At 39.1% G+C, this 21716-nt stretch overlaps 1 long non-coding RNA gene across 1 annotated transcript; it reads left to right on the top strand.

Moving 5' to 3' along the window:
* The first annotated feature begins 272 nt into the window (after nucleotides 1-272).
* On the top strand, nucleotides 273-7566 carry LOC148423215 (uncharacterized). Its single transcript, XR_015865714.1, has 3 exons — nucleotides 273-502; nucleotides 7332-7379; nucleotides 7452-7566. It is a non-coding gene; the product is annotated as an uncharacterized LOC148423215 (long non-coding RNA).
* Nucleotides 7567-21716: the final 14150 nt, after the last annotated feature.

Genomic DNA, 21716 nt, shown 5'->3' with positions numbered 1-21716 from the left:
TTCGCGTGAAGTTAATTTTCTTTTTTTTTTTTTTTAACTTTTTCCGCGTTTCGCGTCGACAGCCAATCAACTTCGGGAACATTCAACGGCTCACGCAGGGGGCAGGAATAAATCATGGCGGCCGCTTTGCGGTCACCGGGAGCGAGCCAACACGGCCAGCTGAGCTTTCAATACAAAACGGAGCCAAGCAAGAGCACTCACCTGTGTTGCACTGGACATCCTTGCAGCAGTTCTATGCGTGCCGCAATCACCAAGTGGTTAGCCCATTCACAAGAAAAGTACGTGACAGCCTCTCGCCATTACTTCCGCGTAGCGAGCTTTTGCTCACCGCGCCTATTTATTTTGCGCATGCTCAGAATTCAACACACATAATTCCGTGCACGTGGGCACGCACGCTCCCAAAGAATCATGTAACATGGCTTTGCAAGAAACATACACGTCTTCACAATATGTTCAACAACCTGGCTTGTAGAAAGGCGGAAGCGAGAACTTGGGACCACTGGTATGTGCAGCGCGTTTACTTCACTTAATAGCTGTTGAACCGTAGTTACTGTGCTAAGCTAACGATAGCGCAGCATTGTCAGCACAATATTTACCACTGTCTCGGCCACTTGATTGCGACATTAAAACATTTATTATTATGACAGGCGAGTATTGCTACAAAGAATAAAGGTGCTGTCGGTGAAAGTATTGGCTCTTTCACACCACAGAAAAGTGAAAGTTCTCAGGAATGCTCTTCTGTCCGGATTTACCGTAAAGTGCACAGCAAGGTCGCACCAGTCCCCTCCCCTCTCCTCGCGCGACAAAAAGTACAACCGTGACAGAAAGCCCCGCAAATGAGCGTAGCGATTCGGCGTTCGGTATACACGTAGCATAACAGTTCATACGTTTGTGATGTGGTTTTTAGAGCTGCCAGCCCCCACGGTCCGCAATATAAATCTAAGGCGTTGACCGGTCCGCGGTGATCAAAAGGTTGGGGACCACTGCTTTAGAGCTATCATTTTTTTTTCTCTTCTGAGCTCAGGAGGTACACTTTAACAGAAATGCTGGTGAATATTGGTAATGGAAGCACAGAATTACATGCTGCTGGATTTTGTTTCCCGGTCATTTCATTAACGCTTAGCCACTGTTGCTCCCTAGATGGATTATGTGCGTAACTGGCTAGAGCAGGGGTGGCCAAGTTCGGTCCTCAAGAGCCACAATCCAGACTGTTTTCAATGTATCTCTTCAACCAACACACCTGAGTTAAATCAGCGTCGTTATCAGGATTGTGCAAAGCATGCTGATGAGCTAATCATTTGAATCAGGTGTGTTAGTTGAAGAGACACAATGAAAACAGGCTGGATTGTGGCTCTTGAGGACCGAACTTGGCCACCCCTGGGCTAGAGGGACAAGCTGAAAGTCAAACAACATGCAGGAAGACTTGGAAATACTTTATAAAGTGTTCAAGACTTTTGAAGGTGTTCATTATGATACAAAAACCTCTACAGGGTATCAGGAATAGAAAAGGTTGTTTGTACAGTAAAGTATAATCAACCACGAAACCGCATGCACTTCACTTCTTTTATTTTACCTTAACTCAGCACCTTCTCAGAAATGCTGCATCATAACCCATACAGGTATCTTTCCCTTAAATTTCTGAAAGTTATGTCAACTAATAGCAAACAGCATTGCACAGAATAAAAACTAGGACCTGTTTAAGTGAATAACAGCAGGTACTTTGTTCCAAACTACAAAATCATTCCAATATTTTCTTTAACATCGGGCCTTATAACTGAAATATGTAGTCCTCTCCTAAAACGTGATTTAACAACTATCTCTGTGTCAGTCTTTTCCCACTCTCTCTCTCTCCCAAAAACATTTAAACAACACGATAGATTATATTCGTTAATTTATAGCCACCATCAGTGATAAATGTCTTAATCTTCGAAAAAGCTAGTTGTGTTAAAGAACTGTTTAAGTACCTATAAAGCTTTAATATAGTTTTATGATAATTCACAGAGGAACCGCTCATGGTTCATAACTCTAGCTGTGTGACGCTTCCACACAGATTAGATGTCCTGTTTTATAGTTGTGTTAATTAGAATGGCTTACTTGGCTCTTTCCTAAAGGGAATAACCCCAGAAAAAAAATGCTTTGGACGGTGTTTTAAATGTTAATTGCTATGTTCATAGGCACTTCCTTTCACTTTCCATTCGTTCTTCTACTCTTGTATTCCTCCTTCATCTGTGAAAAGTTTATGTAGGAGTCCAAGAAATGTAGATAACTAACTAAGTTAATGACGATCGATTAAATAACAAGCACGACAAGGTAACTTAACAAACAGAGGAACCAAAAAAAGACCATGGCAAAAGATGACTCATGAGCAGAATAAATGCAATACAAAATCACCCAGATCACTCGCAACAAGAGATGAAGAATTTACAAAGATGGGATTTATTCTGATCTATTCTATTCCCTAAAATTAAGGGTGTGTCCTATACCCAGGTGCACTGTATATTTGGGGAATAACAGTAATTAAAAGGATGAAAGACAGAAAACAAACTCGAACAATGGAGGTTGTTTTCAATAACATACGTGTTAATTGCTGCCAGAATTGGTAGAAATAATTACTTAGCCCCTGCCTGACAGCAGAATATGTCAGAATATAAATTTAAAGCAGGGGTGTCCAAACCTGGTCTTTGAGGCTCGCTATCCTGCATGTTTTTGATATTTCTGTCCTCCAACGCACATGATTCAGGCTTCCGCTGAACATACTGATGAGCTGATCATTTGAATCAGCTGTGTTGGAGGATGGAAACATAAAAAGCATGGAGGGTGTAAGCATGGTGAGTACTGGATTTAGGTGATTTAGATGAGTAATAGATTTCACAGTTAAATAACTTTTCGACTGTTTGTGTATTATATGCAATTCAAAACAGATGTGAATAATTATGAAACATTTTTGGCAAGAGGCATCATATATGTAAGACTTACGATGTTCCCTCTTATTTGATTCATTTGAGAATTTACGCAAACTCCCTTGCCTTGGCTTGGAACAGGATAAGCAATGTTTGACATGTAGCTGTTAACCAAACCGGTATCACACCTGTCCAAATGCTGAGATAATAATGTTACTTAATGTACGTATGTTAAAAAAATATTTAAAACCTGTTGTTATCTGCTGCTTGTCCCCAACTGATGTGTCACCTAACTTTGAACCTGTTTGAGCAACTTCACCACTGGTTTTGTCATTTACTTTTTAGGTATCATGAAAAACAGTTGTAACGTTTAGCGTATACCACACTTGTCACCATAGTAATAAATAAGCCCCAACACAACAGCTAGTTGGAATTAACAGAGACGTGATGGCACTCCAATAGGTGTAATTCTGTGAACCTACGTCAGTGATGTCAAACTCAAGGCCTAGGGGCCAAATCTGGCCCACCACATCATTTAATGTGGCCCGTGAAATGTGAATGATGACTCGAAGGTTCTCACTAAAATATCAAATTTGTAAGTTCTTCACCTTTAAAAAGTTATTTTGTTGGTAAACATCAAGCATTTTTTTTTTTACCAATCCCCTCTGTTGAACTGTTTTTATCAACCTCTGATCCCAAAACTAAGTAAATGTGCGACCCTCATATTTCAAATTGATTTGACTTCAGTCATAATGGCCCTCCGACAGATACTACAATTACAATTTGGCCCACAATTAAACTGGTTTTGACACCACTGCCCTATGTGATACATTAACATTTTTATTCCTGTAAATTTTGAAATTGGGTATAGGAACCAAGACTTGTTAAAATTAAGCAAGTATGAAAATGATTACACAATATGGTGCACATTTCAGTTTGAAATGCTCCCACAAAGTTATTGTTTACTGTCATTTTTTATTGTATTTTTTCTTCATGCGCTGCACACATTTCCTGTGCACAAAGGTGTTGAGAGCGTAATATAGAAGGAACGCTGAGGACTTGTGTTACTTGAATTCTTATTCAGCATTGTTATTATTAGAGAACCAAATGTGCCAAGAGATAAAAGCAAATTAGCCTGTTAAGAAAGCCACTTCATATTAGATTAGTTTTTTTTTTTTTTCTTAAACTTCGAGGAATTTTTTTGTTTCATTTTGGCCCACATTTATCAAAATCCAATCCCTGCAGCTTCAAAAGTATTTGGGATCAAACAGCTATTGTACTGTCATAAAATGTCATTTGACTATTCACAGAGACAAAGCAGCGTAATTTAGTAATTTGTCACTGTTAAAAAAAATGTAGGATTTTAAAATGCTTCCACCCCCAATAGCTGTATATTTGACTAAGCCTTAGTCACTAAGGGATACATTTTTCTGTGCATTTTTATTTATTTATTTATTTTTTTTTTTAATGATGGACTTTGCATTGATTTCTGTTACTTTGTGACAAAAATGTTTGTATAGGTTTTGCAGACACTGTGTGTGTGTGTGTATGTATGTATATATATATATATATATATATATATATATATATATATATATATATATATATATATATATATATATATATATATTGTCATTAATGTTACAAACAAATTGTAGATTAAATAAATAAGTAAATAACCTTTGACTACAAACATTTATGCAGTACAGTATTATCAGGATCTGGCATGGATAATACTGGGTGCTTTTTTTAAGAGGTTTTGAGAGTTTTGTAACATGTGGAAAGCAGGCCAGGTGTTAGACCAGCATGTGATTGAAAAGTTTCCAAATCCTTTCCCCAATTAATGGCAAGTTTAGAACACGGAAGCACCCCAAAGGTGAGGTGATTTAAATAACTCCACTTAATAGGCAGTGACTCTGAAGGTTTCACTGGCAATTATTGCTTGTGACCCACAGCAATTATCACCTGCTCCCAGCAGACAAAAGGCAATTTTCAACTAATTGAGTGCTAAGACACATGGATTGCGAAAGCTTGACCTTTCAGTGGTAATATGGAAGAAGAAAGGGGACTTTTGCAAGGCCAAATGCCCATTTGCAAACTGTGACAGTGCAATTTACATCACTGACATGGTTTAGGACTAAGGATTTTTTTTGCCCCAAATGTATAATACAGTGGACTCCCGGGTTACGGCGTCCCTGGCTCACGTTTTTTCACGTTACGATGTGGAATACAGAATTTTTTTTAGTCCCCTTTTAAGGCATTTATCCCGCTTTAGGATTAGCATTAGGATTAGGGTTGGTTGTTTTTGTTGTTTTGCCTCCCTCTTGAGGCGTTTTTAGGTAGTTGCTCTTATTTTCTGTTGGCGTCAAACTTCCTCCGCTGCAATGCGCCACTACAATGCTGGTCTGCTATTGGTCGGCGTCTCCACTCCCTAAGATACTGGTTTACTATTGGTCAGCTAGATGGGTCACGAAGATGCTGGTCTGCTATTGGTCGGTACCTGGGATCACAAAGATGGCTGCCTATATTGGTCGGTACCTGGGATCACAAAGATGGCTGACTAAAGACTTGATCTCATGTGAGAGTACTTTCAGTATCACATTTATTATGCATTTTAGTGCTTAATTCAACTTGAATATGTGATCCATGAGTCCCAAGATTGCTAGTGATGTTAAAAAAAGTAAGAAGTAAGAAGATGATTTATATGGAAATGAAGCACGAGATAATCAAGAAATATGAAGAAAACTAAGATAGCCTAGCCAAGGCTACCCTTACTATGGAATAGGGCCATAGCAAGCGTCACTCAAAGATAAATAAATCCTTTATATATATTTTTTTATGATGTTATTTAATTTCAAAAGTTCAGTTCTATACAAATTTTTAACATGTATATACAATTTTTATTTTTTTTTACATGGGATTTTACATACATTAGCTAATTAACATAGGTTTGGATTGCCCGAGATACAGCCAATTTGCGTTACCATCCCAACCGCGGAACAGATTAATCTCGTACACCGGAGGCCCACTGTATAGCTACAATTTTAAAAATTCAGTTCCATCTGATGTCTCCATCTCGGCCTCCACACACCAACCTGACGTTGGTCTTAAACATCAGCTTAGTTTTGTGAAACACCATCGGAGTAGTAGACGGGAGGGTGGTCAAGCAGCAGTGAGCATATGTGTCAGAGACTTGCAAAGACTTAAATACTGGCAAACATTGCCGAAGTAGGTATACAGTAATGCAGTGGTGGGGCCTCAGGACCAGCAAGTAAATGTATTTTTCTCAAAAAAATGGATGAATGGAAATCGTGTAAAAGTACCGTAATGTCATCATTTTAACTACACACACCATTTGTTTTAATTGGACAGCCATGATACATGTAACTACTAAACTAAGGGGAAGACTCATACTTGTGTTTTTGTAAAGTTAACCCAAATGGAAGTAAAAAGTGGGGGCCGACTTATTAGCAAGGTTCGACTTACACACGGAGAAATATGGTAACATGACTAGAAGAAATGCAAAAACATGTTTCCAATCCACTTTTGAAAAATAATTGTATTAATAATAATATATAATAATAACACGTCTCAAACATGGCCTCATGAGAAACCTTCTGTAATATTTGGGATTTGTTTTTTCTAAATTTGTGCAGTTCCATTTCTCGTTTGCCCTTACACAAATTGCATTTTGTGCAAATCTGTCAGTAATGGAAACACACCTATTCTTTTGTTTTGTAAAGCTGTACAGAAAAGTGCATGTGACAGTTATTCTTGGTGCACTTAATAAATGTTGTCTACTATTAAACTACTATTGTTCTCATAATATTAGTTCATAAAGATGATTTTGATTGGTGTTACAGTCAGAGCATCTTCTTTTTCTTATTTTTACGTTTAAAAAAACCACAACCATTTTTAACACCACTTATCTTGTTTACAGTGGCGAGATAATGGAGCATGTCTCAGCTTACTTAGGCAAAAGGTAGTTGACACTCTGAACTGGTTTCCAGTCAGTTGCAGAGAACATCTAGAGAGTCACACCATTCAATCATTCACGCTTATGTTCACACAGACACTTACTGTGAAAACACTGCACCAAAAGTCAGGCAAGTGTAAAACCACAGCATCAGTGATTATATATTTAAGTTAATGAAAGAAAAAAAACAGAAAAAATCATTACAATAACAGTGTTAAATGTATGTACAATCTGTATAAAGTAATTTGTAGTATGTTCAAAAGGCTACAGCAAAGTCTTTCAGTTCAACCCCACTGAAGTCAGATGAATGTGCTATTTTTAGCCTGCTCAGAGCGGTGAAGGTCAGGGGAGACCTTGAGCTTTGATACTGCAGAAAGCTACAGCTTACATCTCGTATAAATGAGCTGATACCAACAAGGCCCCACAATATTATATATTAAATGTGAACTTTTCAGACATTGCCTTCCGGCTCTCATCTGTTTCTTCAGTGCTGCCAACCTCAGGTATTATTAATATATTGAGCAGGAGTAGTGTTCTGCCACTAACCACTCTTTTTCTACATAACTTTGGACAAGACACGGAGTATCTGGAGGAAGATGCAAAATCCACACAGGAAAGCTCGGGCTCACATTCCAACTCCCAACATCAAAACTGTGAGGTGCCAGTTGACCATGCTGTCCTTGTTTTCTTATTATGGTGGACTTATTGTCTCAAATCATCTGAAATTCTACAGACAGGATTCAGTTGAAGTTGGGAAATTGTGTAACATGTAAATAAAAACAAAATACAACGATTTGAAAATCCTTCTCAACCCCTATTCATTTGAATACACTACAACGGCAACATAATTAATGTTCAAACTGATAAACTTAACTACTACTGCTTAACAACTACTGTTGGGTGATTATCAATCTGATGGTTGTTGTCTTTATAGCAGCATTTTTCATTGTGTAAGTCCTCATGAGCACAATAATAGACTGTGTCAAAATGATCCAATACCTGCAATGGAACTTTCGGCTCTTTAAGGTGAGCTGCTCATTCACAAACAGTTACAAACTAAATCAAAATTAATAACACTGGCTCTTTTATTTTTCCCTTAAAACCCTGTTTTATTCACAAAATAAAAACTGATTAATAATACATCGCAATTCATGTCATACTTTCAGATTTTAAAGGGATGGTGTGTAAGATTTAGGCTGTCTTTCATTACGGACAGCAGGGGGTATTACAGGTGCTGCATTTAGCTGTAACAAACATGGCCTTCTCCAAAGAAGTGCCATCCCCCATCTAATATCGCATTACACATTTATTTGCAAGTTTTTAGAATCATTTAATGGATTCCTTTTTAATTAAAATCTTACATACTGTCCCTTAAGGCAAAAAGACTTTTGATATGGTCTTCCTCCAAATTATTCTAAAGTAGTAAAAGTAATATGTATATTAGACATGTTGGGTAGTGCTGGACGATAATATTGATATATTGCGATATGAAGTGACGCAATATGCGTATTGTAATACGACCATTTTGCAATACATTGCTTATCAGCTTTGAAACTCCTTATTTTCGTAATATTTATTTATTTTGTAAATATATTCGCTTGGGAGTGGCTTTCGTATCATGATTTTCATCATATTATGAATTGTGTTTTACTTGCAAATCATTCTAAGCGCTTTAAAAACACCACATTTAATGTTATAATACATTACCATTGGAGTGAGGCGATGTTCCACAGCAAAAGTGGCGGCAGAGGAGGAAGGCAACAGCAGAAAAATAAAACTTATGGTATGAAGATAGCATTTCCTTTGTTTCTCTAGTCATATCTCAGGCTTCCGCATAGTGGTCAAGTCATCTTTAGGAAGCTCCTGTATGGGTTCCCGAGAGGTGCAATAATATCCGAGCGCTGCAGCCAAATTAATGAGCAGAATTTCAATTTGTGTTATTCAAATAGGAATTATGAAATTTCAAGTTTTGTTTTATTGTTTTGTTTCTTTTATATACAAAGTAATTTTCTTAATATGAAAAAAAAAATTCTGTACAGGAGAGACTGTACCTCGAGGTTTCACTGTTTCTGATAAATTACAACCATAGATTTCACCTTGTTTTTTTTTTTTTTTTTTTTGTATTTTTTTCACCAATACAAGTGACGTCACAGATCTGTTTCATTTACGGTTGAAGAGAACTGTCAACAGTATTCTGTTGGCACGTGCGACAAAGTGCTGCCTCTATTTGTGCCTGTATTTGTGCCACATCAGTGCCACCTTAAAGAGTAGTCGCAACTGCTGGGGACATAACACAGTCAAGGGCATGCTTGAAATACAAAAATGTGGACATTGTTTTTTTTTTTTTTTATGGAAAAGACTGTTCTAATGTCTGCACATAGATGTCAATGATGTGTGGCTTCTGAAAAAGAATATTTTTCTTTTAATTTGTCTATTCTAATGATTTCCTTTTGTTTTTTTTCAGTCATTGTTAATATACAGTGATCCCTCCTACTTCGCGGTCTCAGATATTGCGGTCTCAGTACTTGGCGTTTTTTTTCCAGGAAAAATAAAAAATATTTAAAATTAAAAAATCATTTAAAAATGTGCAAAAATGTACAAAAATGGAAAAAAGTACCTATTACAGTACTGTATTAATCAAATAACGAAGTAATATTAGTTAATAACTATGTTAAGAATTCGTCAAGCGTTAGAGTTTGTGACGTTTTTTTTTTCCTCTTATTTTGAAATGCATGCTTTTAATTTGTCGGTTCCCGTTGCATTTCCGTTTCATGTTTTACGTTCTCTGTGCTTCATTCGGCTTGTTACGGTGACGTAGTGAATGACAACGTAAGCTCATAGTTTATTATCATTTATGTTGATAACGCACGCTACTGCCTATGTTTAGTAAGCGATGATTGTTTATTCTGTTTATGTGTTCGTTTGTGTAGAGGTTGCACTTTATAGTTAGTAGTTATTGTTAGTGTTTGCTAACCCGCTAATGTCAGCAGCTAAAAATACAGTAAATTTATAAAGTTCGGCAAGTGTTTATATGTTAGTTGACTGACTTTAACATCGTTGTTGATTTATTATTCAACAGTTACTACATGATAAACCATACATGAGCCAAAATAAATGTGAAGTTCAACGTGATGACTTGCGTACTCTTTCACTGGAGTCTTGGTGCAGATAACCAGTCCTGAGAACAAATTCTCAACAAACTAAGTAATATTAGTTATTTAATGCAATTAAATACGATAATGTTAATAATGTTAATAAGGATAACGTAATGTTAAATAATAGGAGAAAGGAAATAAAATAGGCAAAAAATACCAAAAAAAAGATTTTTTATGGTTACTGCGGCCATATTTGGGTGTACATAGAAATCTAGGAACTGATACCCTACTTGGCGGGTTTCAGACTTCGCAGGGGGTTGACAACCCCCATTAACCGCGAAGTAGGGGGGATCACTGTATATGTAGGTCATACTTTTTTTTTTGGTTTGGTTTTTACAAACATTGTCCAATATGTCGCAAAACATGTCGCAATACGCCTTTGCTGTATCACAATACACCTTAAGACACAATACCCAGCACAAAGGTTGGGTATTATGTCACACGTGGCTTCATTTAGACATAATTATGGACAAGTCTAGAGAAAACAACATTTAGTAACTTTTTATTAACTTTTATTTTCTTTAGAACAAAAATAAATATTTGGCTACCATCGGCATGTACACTGCATCTGAAATTGCGTTGATAAATGCTATCATACCATTCAAATCTAGCCTATAGCCACTTACGTCTACTTGATCTCTCAGCAGCTATTTCACTCCTTCCCTCTCTCTCCACTCAGTCCAGCTGTGAATTTTTTGGAGCTTGCTCCAGAGCTTAAAACCCATGGCACTAATGTGCTAAGATTACACACTCTATAGAGGTGAAGATGGGCAAGAGTGGGCCAATGGGTGGGCGGCCAATTGGGTGGGCGGGGTGTACGACTTTATTGACTCTTTAATCACACTATAATCATCACCAAGAACATACTGTAATACTAGCTATCAATCTGGCTGCTTGTGTAACTTCATTTTTTATTCTTTCTTCTCCTTTTTGGGAAACGATTACTGGTTATTTCACTGATTACGTAATAAAAATAAACAAAGCTAGTTTACAAGTGTCTATATTAGCAGGCATATTTACTTGAGTTCATATCCGTAAGTTATGCATGTGTTGTGTGTTAAGTTGAGTATAATTTCCCACATTGTGAGTGGTCAATAAAGGCAGCGCAAGTGTAACTTGAAGACGATCGAAACAGTTTATCCTTCTCCTCTCGAGTCGTGATGCAGATCAAGTTCATTTTACCATAAATATCTGAAGTTGCGTAGCATCCAAGTTCATGACTGTGTGTGTATACATGTGTATACATGCCAAAACACCATAATTAGTTATTAATTACTTCTCTAATGGTGCACACATGGTCCATACCTTGCCACTCTCAATTGAATCAGCTGGAGACATCATAACTTTTACATGATGCTGGATTTTGTAATACAGTCGAACCTCTATATAGTGAACCTCTACAAAGTGAATCTCTCTTCATAGTGAACGAATCTTTACGGTCCCTTGCAAAACAGCTATATTTGACGTGTATGTAAAACCTCCTCATAGTGAAACTCCACATAGTGAATAATCTCTTCATAGTGATGCTATTAGTCAGTCCCTTGACAGCATCTACCTCTATATTGTGAATATCTGAACTTATCGAAAATTGTGAAGTTGTAAAATTGGGCGCACTGTCGGGATTTCCTCCCTGCCTAGCCGCTCTCGCGCGCCGCGACTTTCTCTTGCATTTTCACTTCGTCCGCCGTCCACTGCGCACGCGTTTCTCCGCTGGTCATCCCTCCGAAAATTCTAAGATGTCGGAATCTGCCGTGAAAAGTATGGATGCTAGATCTATAAGTCGGAAGCGAAAGCCTTTGTCGTTGGAGGAGAAGTGCGACATAATTCGGAAGTGTGCGAGTGGAGTGAAGCAGAATGCCATTGCAAAGGAGTACGATGCTTCGCCTGCTGCGATATGTGGCATTCTGAAGAAGAGAGAAGAGATAATGCGACTTGTGGAATAATAATAAAGATATTTGTTCAATGTAAAATGTTTTTACATTAGTTTTACCGCATTAGATTTTAGTGTTTAAACAACTTAAGTTGTTTAATGTACATTTATTTACATATTTATTTTTAAAAAAACGTATATAAAATTATTTACATATTTATTAAAAAATTATTCACATATTTCATCAATGAATTCTGAACATTTTAGGAAAACCTCTATAAAGTGAATCTCTCTTCATAGTGAACTTCTCTCCTCGGACCCTTGAAGTTCACTATGTAGAGGTTCGACTGTATTCCTGTTTGAACGAGGATGAACTCAGACTCAGCCCTGTAGCTTGTCCCGTTACATTAATTATGGTAAGTATGACTACGGCCAATATGAAAATCAACATCTGTGCATCAAAACTCGGCTTACGTTCTTCATGGTTCAATCTTCCTCGAATGGTTTCAAATATTAAAAAAATAGTAATTGTAATAATTTAAGTTAGGATTTATATGACACAAATATACTTTTGGCCTTTTGCAATAAAAGTGTGTCATATTTGGGGAATTACCGTAACTTTTTTGTATCATAATTGTGGGTTGACTTATGAAATCTAAATAACATTTACAAGCAAAATGTCAAAATCATCTTAACAGCTGGCTTCCACATGCCAATGGCGCTATGCCACAACTTGTAAGTCATTCATTTCTAACATCTATCACAGACAGCTTTACTATTTAATCACAGTATTATCAATACTGTAATACCTCTTAAACTTTTGAACAAATCTGGAAAAGGCTGTGAAACTACCAATTGCTCAAACTGGGTTATGTTAGCCATCCTCCTTTGTTCGTCCATCCATCAGTGTTGAGAAACTGACTTCGAAACATGTAATATATGGTATTTCATTTTACTGGTTACTTACATTTGAAAGGAATCTTTCTTTACACTGTTGCCGTGTAAAATAATTAATTTAAGATGACACTGGTATAGAGGGTGCTGTTAAAATATATTTTTTAAAATCACCTACCCATCCACCCTTGCCATAATTATCTATTTATTTCACAGGAATAGAAAAACAAAACAAAACACTCCAGGCGCGCCACTGGCACCAAACTGGGTGCACTTGAGGGTAAGAGTCAGGCGGGCGACCCGGTCGCCAGACGAGATGAGCCCGGCAGGGTGAGTCAGGCAGGCGACCCGGGCACAAGAGCAGATAAGCCCGGCGGGGCGAGTCAGGCGGCGACCTGGGCACCAGATGGCAAACACCAGCTTGTGTCCCAGATGTCCCTGGACGCCGTCAGGGAGAGGCTGGAGGTCGTCAGGCAGAGGCAGAGGCTGGACACCATCAGGCAGAGGCGTCGTCAGGATGCCCTCAAGCGGAGGCAGAGGCGTCGTCAGGACACCCTCAGGCGGAGGCGCCGTCTTCAGGAAATAGCCATGGATGCTCAGTAAACTGCTGCAGCGCGGTCTCTGCCGGCTGCGCCTGGCTGGGAAGACTGGGGCAGACGGGCGACTAGCTGGGTCCACTGAGGTCAGGCACCGACTTGCAGGGTTCACAGGGTTCACAGAGGTCGGGCGCCAACTCGCAGGGTTCACACGGGTCAGGCGCCGACTTGCAGGGTTCACAGAGGTTGGGCACCGACTTGCAGGGTTCACAGAGGTCGGGCGCCGACGCGCAGGGTTCACAGAGGTTGGGCGCCGACTCGCAGGGTGAGGGGCGGACAGCCGCCTTGGCGCAGGAACAGGAGCGGTCAGCTGCCTTGGCGCGGGGACAGGGGCGGACGGCCGCTTTGGCGCGGGGACGGGTGGACAGCCGCCTTGGCGCGAGGACAGCGGCGGGTAGCCGCCTTGGCACGGGGTCAGGGACGGATAGCCGCCTTGGCGTGGGGACAGGGACGGATAGCCACCTTGGCACAGGAACGGGTGCACTCACTGCATCAGCCCACCAGCGGGAGACTTGGTGAACAGAGACAGCAGGGACGGACGCGACAGGAGCTTGGAACAGGGTGCAAGAAGATCGGGCGCGGCAAGAGAAGGACACTGAGACAGAAGGGAGAGGACCAGAATTGAAGGAAGACGGAACAGTTGGGTTTTGACGGAAATTTGGGCAGTGGTTTCGTGGGGCCCCCCACCGGCGGCCACGAAATGCCAACCGGGTGCCCGCTAAAAAGTTAATGGGGGGCTCCGAATCGGAGTCTTCGGAGTAAAACCTGGAAACTTGACTGGCTAGACGGAAAATCAAAACCTGAATCGAAATCAAGTGCAAGGGCTAGAAAAGGGGATATCCTAATCTAGAGACGAGACTAGAGTGAAACGTAACAAATGGGGGGCAATCCTCTAAATCTGAAAAATTGGAATCCAAAGTGTAGTGACGGGGGTGAATAGACACGGAGTGCTCTGGTAGATGGACGGAAAGTGAACAATCAAAATCTGAAAAGTCGGGATCGCGGAAAACATGTGGAGGCAGAATGGTGTCGTACAGGAGCTTAGAGGGGCATGAGGGAAACACGGAAGAAACAGGCGCGGGGAAGGGGCACGAAGCAGAGACAGACGTGGGCTTGGATGAAAAGAATAAGGAGGAAAAAACAAGAGGTTTTAAACGGAGGGAACGGGGCTTGCCGGCTGGAGGAGTGCGTACGCGGGCGTGTCGACAGCGTTGTGTCCGCTGCCGCAAGCTTCCCGCTGAGTCCTGGTTTGGTCGGATCCTACTGTCACGGGGCGGGCCGACAGGGAGAAACGCCTTCGTGATGCCGGGAATGGTGGACCCAGACGCAGGAAGGCTCCGAGGCAGAAAATGCGAGTAATAATCCATTTTATTTCGTGGCAGGGCAGGCAGAAACAAAGGCAGGATATGGCACGGCAAAAAATACTAACAAGGCACAGGCTGGTGAAACGGAAAGACACTACGGGCAGATAGGGCACAGGGATACACAGACGAGTGACAAAGGCGATGGAACCCAAACTTACGACACACATCACTTGCGACAAGGATCGGACACTAGCTGTAACAAAAACTTAGCTTAAATACACACATGAACTAATTACTGACGCACAACAGGTAGGAAACAATAAGCAGGGGAAGCGGCTTGGTGGACACACAAAATGCAGGTAAACGCAGACAGGTAGACCAAATCAAAACTAACGCGGGGTGACACAAGCTTAACAGAAACTATAAAATGCAAGAACAGAACCCCTCAAATTAATCCCCAAAATCCAACAGAACATGACAAATTACCATATTTTCCGAATTATAAGGCCGCAGCAGCAAAAATTTAGCAAAAAAAAATAAATATTTTGCCACAGACAAGCCACACTGGACTATAAGCTGCAGGTATTTGGTGGTATATGAAACTTTTAAATTTTCTTTTTTTATTTTATTGTCTACCAACTGCAACATCCTCTCTTTAACAGACTGAACATGCATGCATATTTAGTCCCAACATTATATTTGTAGAAATCGAGAGATTGATATTACCAGTTAGTTAAATAGCAGTAGAGTTAAATAGCAGTTAACAATAAAGTAGCAATAAACTCTAAATTCAATACTTTGATAGCATTCTTTCTCCTGTTGTTTAATTGAGAGATTATTTAGGTGAACATTGCACACACTGCGAATAAACAATATATACAATCATATATTAAAAATTCAATCATATATACGGTATACCATATACAAACTCTCCACCTCACAAACTTTTATACAAGATCTTATTCAATTTACACTTTTTTAAAAATATTTTTAATAATATATTTTAAAACTTTTTGAACACAGCCATTGATTCACATCTTTTCAGTTCTATTTCATAGTTGTTCCATAAACTGACTCCTTGAACACACATTTGCTTGACCGGTGGGAAGAAACAGCAGATAAGCCGCACTGGACTATAAGCCGCAGGGCTCAAATCGTGATGAAAAAGTCATGGCTTATAGTCCGAAAAATACAGTTATTGTAGTGTAATATATTCCACACGAAAAAATAATAATATTGTTATCGTTACAAATGAGAGTAACACACTGCATTTCAATGCATTTTTAACCTGAAAGTGGATTTTTTTTTTTTTTTACAAAAAATTCGCCAAAAACACCCTGAGATCGGAGGAGAAAGGTCTGGGCCAAATATTTACTTGCAGTTGTTAGTACCTACTACAGCAGGGATTAATGAGGTGGCAGCAGATGAGAGCTTGAGTATGGACAATATGAATACAAGACAGACATATGGCCGTTAGTTTCACTTCGTCAGAGATAAAGATAAGATGAATATAATCATTAGGGGCACTTTGTGCGTGACATCTTAAGAGCTATCCACTGAGAAATAGGACTAGTAATTGGACAAACCATTTAGAGAGGTGCCATAGAAACGTGAATTTAGTGAAAAGAATATGCTGAGGATTGCACTTTCTCACTGAGGGATGCCACTTAGACATCAAGAGGTTAGAAGATTCTTTAGGACATATGCTGCCATTTTCCAGTTTCGAAATCTTGTCAGCAAGATCCCTGTCGTAACTAGCATTAATGACAAGGTAAGCTGATGCTATTTTTTACTGTACAATTGCTATTAATAATAGTCTATAAATAGTTCAATGTGTATGTTTCATGTGTATCAAGATGATACACAATTACAATGATGGGGGGCTAACTGCTAATGTTAGCTCCATTGAAACCATCTATTTTGAATTATCTGTCTCTAACCTAGCTGACTGAACTTGAATTTGAATACAGTATTAACAGTGAAATTGTGAAATGCACTAAGTGTTTTTGCCTATAGCATAAACAGTGTAACACTGTACTGTGAAGTTAAGTAATAAAGGGATTAAAAAAAACGATTTTGTATTTTGTCTTTAAAGGTTTACAATATGGATTTAATTGATTGTACTGGTTTTAAACTTAAACCAACCTTCTACTGTATGTGTAATGAGCTAAATTTAGAATGGCAAATCCGTATTTCTAGTTATGGTGGTGAGAGTAATCTAAAAGTAATGCAATAGTCGTGTAACACATTACATTTCAAATACAGTAATAATGTAATGTAACTAATTACTTTGAAATGACAGTAATATGTAATGAAAACTGCAATACAGTTTTGAAGTAATTTGCCCAACACTGTATATAATGTTAAAATGGCAATCATTCATTATTTCTCAGAGTTGTTTTTTTTGTCTTCCTCTAATTTCAACCCCCATATCAGAGGGCTTCAATTTATAACCACAAAACTCAAAACAGACCATTTTTTCCACATATTTGTGTTGGAATAACATTAATTTGAATGCAAAATAAGTAATAACATTTAATTTATAGGGTCTTAAATGACTGTATAAACTTCTAATAGACCTCTAATTTCCCTTTAGTATACATCCATTTTAGAGTATTTGCACAGAACATCGCAAAATGCACTTTCATCAAGTGTCGCCTAATCACTTTTTTTTGTTTGTTTTGTCAACAACGAGGCTGCGTGAATAATTTTTTGGGGGGACATTGACGCAATATGAAACGGAAAAGATAGCGTGACTTGTCATCTTCAGCCCTTAGACGAGTGCTCGTCCAAGCATGGGTGTCGGCAGGTGAGGGGAGAAACAGCAAGGGGCAAACTTCCACGCTCTGATCTCACAGCAGTTGTCACTTGTGTAAAGAGTATCCCAAGTAAGATGATCAGCACTTTCAGACCTCCATTGCAAACAAATTGGATTGGTCCGAAGATGACTACCCATGAAAAAATAACGAATGATGAACGCAGAGGCTTAATCTGTCCAGCTGCGCCAAAATCTAATCTAAAATCCCATATCCAATACCTGTGTCGCAAAATTGATCAACTGTTAAATGCCATAGTCTAAATCTAGTCTACTTGGGGGGTGAGTTTGTGTTCCAGCACATCCAGTAGGTCATAGCTGGTCTACCTGATTCACAAACATGCTGAACCAGACTTGCAAGGCATGAAATGTAGTACACTGTTATACACTGAAGGGCAGTCAACTTTCTGTGACCAAATTATCTGTATGTCAGGGGCAAGAAATTGGCGCAACACTGCATCAAACACGATAGACTCGACCTACGCTGGCACCAAAATTAGGATGTGCATGTTTTTTACACCCATGGCACGGATGCCAATTGAACAAAATAGGGCCTTTAGACAGCCCATTGCACAACACTTGCTTTCTGCATGAACTTATAGCCCCTTGTGTCTGCATTGTAGCCAAATCGATGTTATCAGTGTTATGCGGGCATGGAGGAAACTATTTTAATCATTTGTTGGAACACTTGCCAGAGGAAAGGTTGACCTTTTCTACTTAATGGAAAGCAGAGGGATATGTTGCCAACCCTGCGCTCACAGAATTTCAGAGCTTTTGTTCAGTTAAAAGTCAAGTTTACTGCAGCAAACAGGAGGATTGTTGTTGATCACAACTAAATTGATTTTGACACAATAATATTTTGGAGGATAAAATGAAGAAACAGTGACATGTCCAAAATGTCAATACATATTGAGGCACTGTACATTCCCTCCCAAAAATATTTGAACAGGGGATCCATCCATCCATCTCCTATAGCCACTTATCCTCACCAGGGTCACTGGCCTGCTGGTACCTATCCCAGCTGTGTATGGAAAGTAGGCAGAGGACACCCTGAACTGGTTGCCAGCCAATTGCAGGACATACAGGGACAAACAACCATGCATGCACCCAGTCAAACCAATGCATTTTTTTTTCTGTAGACTCTGGGTTTGACAAAACCTACTTTAAAAGGGCCCACATATGTGTGCAAAAGTGACTTTGCAATATAAAACGCACCGGTTTTGTCTGCTAGCTGAGGACATGAGTGGATAATCTTGCACGACATTTAAGTGTGCTTCAAGCCCCAGCACATCTTGGAGATACTTTTCAAGGAAAAAAAGGTTCAGCTCAGGCTCCATTGTTGTCATGGATGAAAGTTAGGTAGGGTACACAAATACATGAAGTGAAACGCTCGACATTATGCATCAGTGATTTCTGTTGCACATGCGTACCTGTGTACCAATTATGTGCATCCCTGAACATAGGTGGCATCCTCAACACATAAATGCTTGAACCCTGCGTAGACATTTGTTTGGGTTCCTCCAAGCGTTTGGGAAAGGTATGAAGAAAACCGCCCCCATACAGCAAATACAGATGAAACACATGCCCTCATTTTCCTAGCCATCAACAGTGCACTACGATGACATCATGAAATGGGCATGGCAGCCACATGGTAAGGGGCAGGATATAAGCTTTGCTTCAGGGTTCAAAATATAGCCTCATATTTAACAAGAAATTTAATCATTATTGTGCCAAAGGTGCTATATCTAATCATATACATACATACATGATTATAAGTAAAATAGCAACATGATTTAACTCCTCCCCTTCCATCTTCTTGACTTTTGTCAGGTTTTATAGATTTATTATAGATTTATAAGACTAGATGTCACTCTTTAATGTAATGTTCCCACCATGAACCACAAAGGTCAAGTGTTTGACTAATAAGATAAATATTCCATCTGCCTGTTCCAAGTACTGTTTCGTCAAATACAGAATGAGACACAAAACTTGGAATCCAGTACCAGCTGTTTATCAGACCGTACAATACCGCTCCCTTTATTCATCAAGACCTAAAATTGAGATACACTTTAATGACTGCCGAAGTTGCTCACAATTTTATTGTTATTTTAGAGGGTACAAATATTTAGTAAACGTAGGGGTTCTCCGGTCATTTTCATCCGTTATATGTGCGGGGGCTGTGGCACTCCAGGAGACACCGGGAAAGCAGCTGTCTGAGACTGAGACATTGCCTTCCATTCCGAGATGAGACCAAGACCCTTAAAAAGTGATCTTGAGACTCGCTGAGTTACCAAGCCCAATTTTGAGAACTACATTACTTTCGAATAAGGGACAGTTTGCAACCATAACAGGATGTAATGTAGTTACAATGATGTTGTTTCTAATCATGCATAAGAGTATGAGTAATATTGGTGTTACCTTACCCATAGTAACAAAGGTAGTTGCCTGAGTACAATTGTACGATAAGATATTTGAATTTAGGAATGATGAACACGGTATATACTGTACTTGATTTCAAAACAGTTCAGTGGGCCATGGACTACAACACCTAAAATACTGGAACCACAGGACACTGGTCACTTGCCCCAAACGAATGATGTTGGCTCTACTTTTGGGGGGTTCTTGACAGTATAATATCTGTACTCAGCTGTGATGCTGGTGCCTTTATTCCCAGACATTAGCGTACCAATTATCTCTCTTTCCAGAATGGCATTAAGGTAGAGCGAGCAGAGTATTTAAGAATACAGAGCCGTCCATCAAATAGCAACCATAATAAAGGATACGCCAGAAATTGTGACAGCAGTAATATTTTACACAGACCAGGAAGCTGTTCCATAAGCATAATATAGACAAAAGGGAATGAGAAATTGCCATAAGAAGAGCAATTTCTAGCAAACTTTGAGGAAAGGTGTGCTGGTTTTCTCTGAAAAAATTGTTGCATATTGTTTGCTTTTGTCTCAGTTTGGTAGACACACAATTCAGAAACATCTACAAATGGTTCAGTTGAATTATGGATTTGACATATTTAGAACTGCCATTGGGTGTATAAATGGCAGATTAGTTTTTAAAATAATCTTTCATCCACAACCTCATAGGCCATCCAGTGTTGTATTTAATGTCACAGGCCCAACACTGACCATTATTTTCACCAATTGAAGTGTTTGACTAATGTAAATCCAATTGAGCAGTTATATCAATACAAAATCCATGCATACAAAAAATGTCAGTGATGTGTCAATATTATAGCTGTGTGGCACTGTCAACCATCAACACGGTCTACAATTGCTTGGTAACAAGACAATGAAGACAACGAAGCTGAAGCGGCATTTTATTTCATGATTATGTTTTTGACTGAATAATTGGCAGCGACGTTTTTGGGGAAAATTGACCCAGTTTGTTCAAAGGATGCGTGCAGTTTGCCATTTTTATTTTCTAAACTTCAGTCTGGCTGAAAAGTAACAAATATATTTGTTGTCGAATTGAATGTGTTGCTGAATAAAATGGGCACTTATGTTTGACTTAAATGATTTGTTTTGTTTCTGTAAACATTTCCAATGGGGGTCCTTGGAAAATTTGCTTTTGAAAAGGAGTCCCTGACTCCAAAAGTTTGAGAATCCCTGCCCAAAATTCTCTAGTACAAAGACAAACAATAATAAAAAAAAAAACACTATCCTCTAACTAGGGGACCGTCTGGTAAAACATGAGCTCAAAAGTCAACTGAAAATCACAAGTCAATTCGCAACGTTTGAATATCAAAAACATGAGTTGGGGGCCGACAGCAATGCTGAGCTACTTCTGTCAAAATCATTGACTCCAATAGCAGTTCTTGGAGGTCTTTTAAACTTGGTGGCTATTATTTTGGATGCCAATCCACTGGCTCACTAAGATCCTTTCTACAATGAGCTTTCACTCAACAGAAACACAAAACTTAACTGCCAGAAACAAACTTGACTGGTGGCCGAGAGTGATAATGAGCTACTGCTGTCAAAATCATTGACTCCTATAGCAGTTCCTGGAGGCCTTTTAAACTTGATGGCTGTTATTTTGGACACCAATCCATTGGCTCACAAAGATCCTTTCTACAAGTGAACACTCAGTCCTTTGCACACTCAACAGAAACACAAAACTTGACTGCCAGTGCCGTAATAGATGCATATAAAAAAAAGTACAGAAGTGAGTAAATGATCTATGCCATTCAAACGTACT

Source organism: Hippichthys cyanospilos, chromosome 5 (assembly GCF_059441005.1).
Source record: "Hippichthys cyanospilos isolate Australia breed blue-spotted pipefish chromosome 5, RoL_Hcya_1.0, whole genome shotgun sequence".
Classification (NCBI taxonomy): Eukaryota; Metazoa; Chordata; class Actinopteri; order Syngnathiformes; family Syngnathidae; genus Hippichthys; species Hippichthys cyanospilos.
The sequence above is the reverse complement of the archived record's forward strand: the minus strand, read 5'-3'. Positions and strand labels throughout refer to the sequence as shown.